Source organism: Meriones unguiculatus, chromosome 7 (genome assembly GCF_030254825.1).
Source record: "Meriones unguiculatus strain TT.TT164.6M chromosome 7, Bangor_MerUng_6.1, whole genome shotgun sequence".
NCBI classification, from domain to species: Eukaryota; Metazoa; Chordata; class Mammalia; order Rodentia; family Muridae; genus Meriones; species Meriones unguiculatus.
In genome coordinates this window covers 103,198,363-103,203,340 of record NC_083355.1, presented here as the reverse complement: position 1 = coordinate 103,203,340, position 4,978 = coordinate 103,198,363, and the positions used below count along the sequence as shown (strand labels likewise).

The 4,978-nt window shown below is 36.9% G+C and overlaps 1 long non-coding RNA gene across 1 annotated transcript; it reads left to right on the top strand.

Annotated features, from left to right (window-relative positions):
- Positions 1-262: 262 nt before the first annotated feature.
- LOC132655452 (uncharacterized) lies at positions 263-2,854 on the top strand. The gene is made up of 3 exons (XR_009593263.1): positions 263-318; positions 475-572; positions 1,709-2,854. It is a non-coding gene; the product is annotated as an uncharacterized LOC132655452 (long non-coding RNA).
- Positions 2,855-4,978: the final 2,124 nt, after the last annotated feature.

Sequence of the window (4,978 nt, the reverse complement as noted above, 5' to 3'; positions counted from 1 at the left end):
AGGGGCTTTTGCTCGCTGAGCCACCTTACTGGCTCTTGATAGTGGGAAGAGAGAGTAAGCATTGAATGCTACCTACTGGTCTCCATATGTTCACACGGGGCATACAAAATTAACAACAGTATAATAAAAAATTTAAAATAATAAGCTAAGGTACAGAACATGGAATCCTAGCAGAAGTGCTGGGGAGTAGGAATGAAACGGAGGAGTATCTGGTTTGCTATGCAGATTGAGGATAGAAGAGAAGACTTTATGTGCAATGCAGTAAAGGCTGACTCAAGGCTGGACTTGTTATAGGATTGCTCATCTAAGCGTTTTCGAGTAAGATTTGAATTTACAAAATGGGATTTGTTTTTAAAGATGACTAACCACGGGGTTAGTGAAACAATGAGAACCATATTGATAACTTGCATTTGTATACCTTTGTATTGTTTTTAAACACTATGAAATGACATATATATCAGTTAATTCTTACAGAAGCTGTGTAGGACCAACATTGGAAAAGAGACTGTGTTGAGTACGCAGAGAAGAAAATTGTTCAGAGAGGACTTGGTCCACCCCCAGGTTGGGGAGAGGTGAGTACTGGTACATTTTTACTAAGGATTCTCAGTCCACCCTGTATGTTTTAGATGCAATCATCACTTTTAAAGCATTTTCTTCCTCATAGTATAAGAGGAATAACTCTTTCTTACATTTCAGAATTTCTGAAGTTTAACAAGTTAAACATTGGAAAATATCTTAAATATTCTAATATTTTTGCCCTATGTTCAAGTCATTTATTTTGTCTTATTATATTTGAATGACTCTATATAATGGGTAAAATTGAGCCTCTGAGTGCAAGAAAGATTTAGGCTATTGATTTAATAATGTGTTTGTATGTGCTACTTTTCTTTTACTACAATTTGAGCTAAAACACCCTGGGGTCCATTTAATTAGGGAATTAGGCTTCATTTGTACAAATTTTTCCCACAAGAATTACAGCATAAATTAGAGATGAGGACCGTCTCTGAAGCAATTTTAATAGCTCGCTTAAAAGTGATTTATTTTTATTTGTGTGTGTGTGTGTGTGTGTGTGTGTGTGTGTGTGTGTGTGTAAATACTTAGCCCAGAAGAGGGCATTGGATTTCTTGAAGTTAGAAGTAGGTGTTATCTGCTTGATTAATGTTCTAGGAAATAAACTTGGTAGTGAAAGAGCAGAAGATGTCCCTACTGATCATAACTTCTCCTTTTTGATTAAAACAAACAAACAAACATGGGTGCCATGTTGCTCAGTCTCTGCTACAATGATAAACACCAACTCATGCTGAGAGAAGCCACACAGACAAGGCTTTAGAAAGGCCTTGTATAGGGCAAAGTTCTCTAGAGGTACAGAAACAATGGAATCTGCATGCTAGAAAGTGCAATAATAGATGTCTGCATTCTGAGGAAGCAGGGGAGTGATAGTTACTAAGAACATGAGTCTGCATACTTCATCAGTCCACTCTGGGGCTGAAGGCCAATGAGGTCCCAAGAGAGTGTGTCTGGAAATCTGGCCATGTCTGAAAGGTGAAGCCTGAATTCAGTGAAGAATGGAAACAGCAACAGCTGTGCTTGTTCAGGAAGAGGAAGCAAGGCAGGTGACTTTTGTTTTAACTTCAGACCTCTTTATATGTGAAACACACTCCCTGCTCAAAGTTGTCACCCAGTTGACGTGTGTGTCTTACTTCCACAGTCATATAAGCACACAGAAGTGTGTCTCCTGGACTATATAAAATAGCATCAAGTCTGATAATTAAGACCTACATCTACAGACATCAAGAAGCGTCTCAGAGCTGGAGAGGACAGGGTCTCCACAAGGAGAGCAACAGAACAAGAAAATTTGAACACAGGGAACTTCCCAAAGACTCATACTCCAACCAAGGACTATTCATAGAGATAACCTAGAACCCCTGCACAGATGGAGCCCAGGGCAGTTCAGAGTCCAATTGGGTTACATAGTAATGTGAAGAGGGACTGCCTCTGACATAATCTGATTGGCCTGCTCTTTGATCACCTCCCCCTGGGGGGGAGCAGCCTTACCAGGCCATAGTAGAGGACAATGCAGCCACTTCTGATGTGAACTGATGGACTAAGATCAGAAAGGAGAGGAGAACCTCCCCTATCAGTGGACTTGGGGAGTGTCATGCATGCAGAGGGAGGAGGGAAGGTGGGATTGAGAGGGGCTGAGGGAGGGGGCTATAGCTGGGATACAAAGTGAATAACCTATAATCAATGTAAAAAATAAAAAGAAAAAAGAAAATAATAATTTAAAAATACTTCTTTCATCCAGTTGTTACTGATAATACTTAGTGAATGTGTTACTGAACACGTGCCCGGCTTTCATATCTGTCTTCTTTTTGACACGTGCTAAGTATATGAAGAATTCTGGGAGAATAATCAGCACTGCGCTTACACTGTATGCGAAATAATGTTCGGTCACCGTGGCTGTCAGATGAGCTAATGCCTTTCTTACACAAGCACTTGACAGTAACCACCTGATAACTGTAGAAAACAGCATATAAATATATTATTTTAGCTCAAGTGCTTTCTGGTGCTGAGATGGAACACAGCTCTGATGGCAGTGGAGTGTGACTAGAGCATGTTAACTGTGCATTGTCTTCTTGCTTTGAGATGCAAAATCATATGGTTCCTTACAAAAAAAAAAAAGCTAAAATATGCAGCTGAAGTGAAAACACTGAACTGGACCACTGGACTAGCATTTGTATAATGCTGTATTTTTGATATACTCTTCGCCATTGGAAGCAATATTTTCACTGCTTCTCTTTATTGAATATTGATTAATTCATTCGTTGCACTTGTGCCCAGAATATAACTTGTATTTTAGAAGAGCTCACAAATGAAGGATTTTGAGCTTCATATGCTTCTGTTTAACTCTTAAACAGTGAATAACTTTTTACAGAAGCCGGTGAAATTTTTGTCACATATTAGAGAAAATATTTCAATTCAAGAAGATGTTATAGAAAACAATTAGGCATTTTAGTGATTAAAATATACCCCATCACAAATGCCTCTTATATCAGCAAGTGGTTAGCTCTGAAGTTTTGCTTAGAGCTAAAGACAGGATGGTTCTGGAATTCAAATAAACAGTATTCTTTTTTTCTTCAAGCAGAGGGAGAGAGAGAGGGCAGGGGCAGAGAGGGAGAGAGAGAGAGAGCTCTAAAGTTAATTAAAATATGGTATAAGTTTTAGATTCTTAAAGAAAATGATGAAAATTACATATTTGTATGTATGATGTTATCATTATCTATGTAACTATCATCTATTAATTTATATGTCATGCTAACATCTTATGTATTAATGGCTGAAGGTAATGTTTTTCTGATTAGTGAACTAATTAAAATGGATAGGATTCATTTAATACTGTAAATCTCTGCAAGGTTGCTGGTCTGTCCTGAAAGTGCTAGTGATAGTATTTGCATATAAATTTGTCCACTACTGAAGCTAGGTCTAGTGTTTTATTTGCTTGCTATTTGTCTGTTTCTCTTTGTACACCATGTAGTTGGTAGAGAAAGTGTATTGAAACTCACAGATACTGTTTTGCGTGTCTTTTTTTCCTCTCTTGGGGGAAACAAAACAAAACAAAACAGGTAATAGGGGTTGGAAAAGGACAGAACATAGACGCCATACTGTAAGTGTGACAGAAATCAGCCCAAGTGTCATCTAACTTGGTTTTCCAAAAATGCCACATCCTGGGTAACTGGAGCAATTAAAAGTGAGTAGATCAAAAGGGGGAAAAAGCAGAAAAGAAAGGAAAGAGGAAAATGAGTAAACGAGAGTGAAGACAGAATAAACATTCAGATATAATACTCAATAGATGTAATTCAAAAGGAATGTCTGCTTGTTCATAACTACTCTTTTGAATGTCTTCAAGGACTCTTATGCTATGGAAACAAAGTATAGAGCTACTAGAAAGTCAGTATAGGACATACACACACACACACACACACACACACACTTACAGGGAAGGGATGATAACTTTGGTAAAAGAGTTAGAATTCCTGACAAAAATAACAAAATGTTGAGTGAACTAGGAAATAAAGGTTATTTCCAAAGCTGTGCCATGCTTAAGACTTTAAAAAACTGATTTAATTTCACATTTTAAGCCTCCTAAATGCAGTAGCATAGCAAGCCATTCATTTACCAACTCAGAGAGCCTCTTTCCATGTAGTCACACGTCTCTCTACAAGAAATACTTTTGAATTCTCTCATAATTTATGCCAGAAAGAGAGTTGATACCAACTGTATCTTTGAATATTATCTTATGTACTCACAGAGACACAACTTGGAGGTTCATATCACTTGTTTAGATTACCTGAGAGAATTTCAAGATAAGAAAACATTCCTATGAGGAGAACAGAATATCTAGAATGATTTGCTAGTTGGGAGGAAATTTAGACCTGAGTTAGGGGCAAAGATCTGGTTACCATTTCATTTAAAACAATATGATGGTTTTTGAATTCAAATTGGAAGAGTCATCCCAAATGTTGGTCCATCAGAAAAAATAAAAATAAAAAACATAGCTTTCTCTTGTCTCAAGTACTTAATACTCTGAGGACTGAGGGATGATTGGACATGGCATGATAATTTTATTTAGGAAAGGTTGGAAAATGTCAAGGGAAGTCTGTTCTCATTACATGTTCCTTGTCTCCTTCTCTAGCTGATAATTTTCCTCATTAAAATCATCACTGTGATTATGAATCTGCTTTTCTCTGAGATTTTAAATTTTGGTCATTTGCCCTCTGTTGAGTAAGATATTTGGGAAAAAAAAAGCTACTTTATTTTTTTAAGTAAGTTGTAATTTTATGCATTTTCTGACTTCCAAATTTAAACTTATTCTAATTTTGAATGCTTTGAGATATGTTTACCGCTATCAAGCTAACATTGAGTCTCATCTTAAAAATATTCTTTTTGAAAATGAGGTGGATTGGGATTTACTTATTTA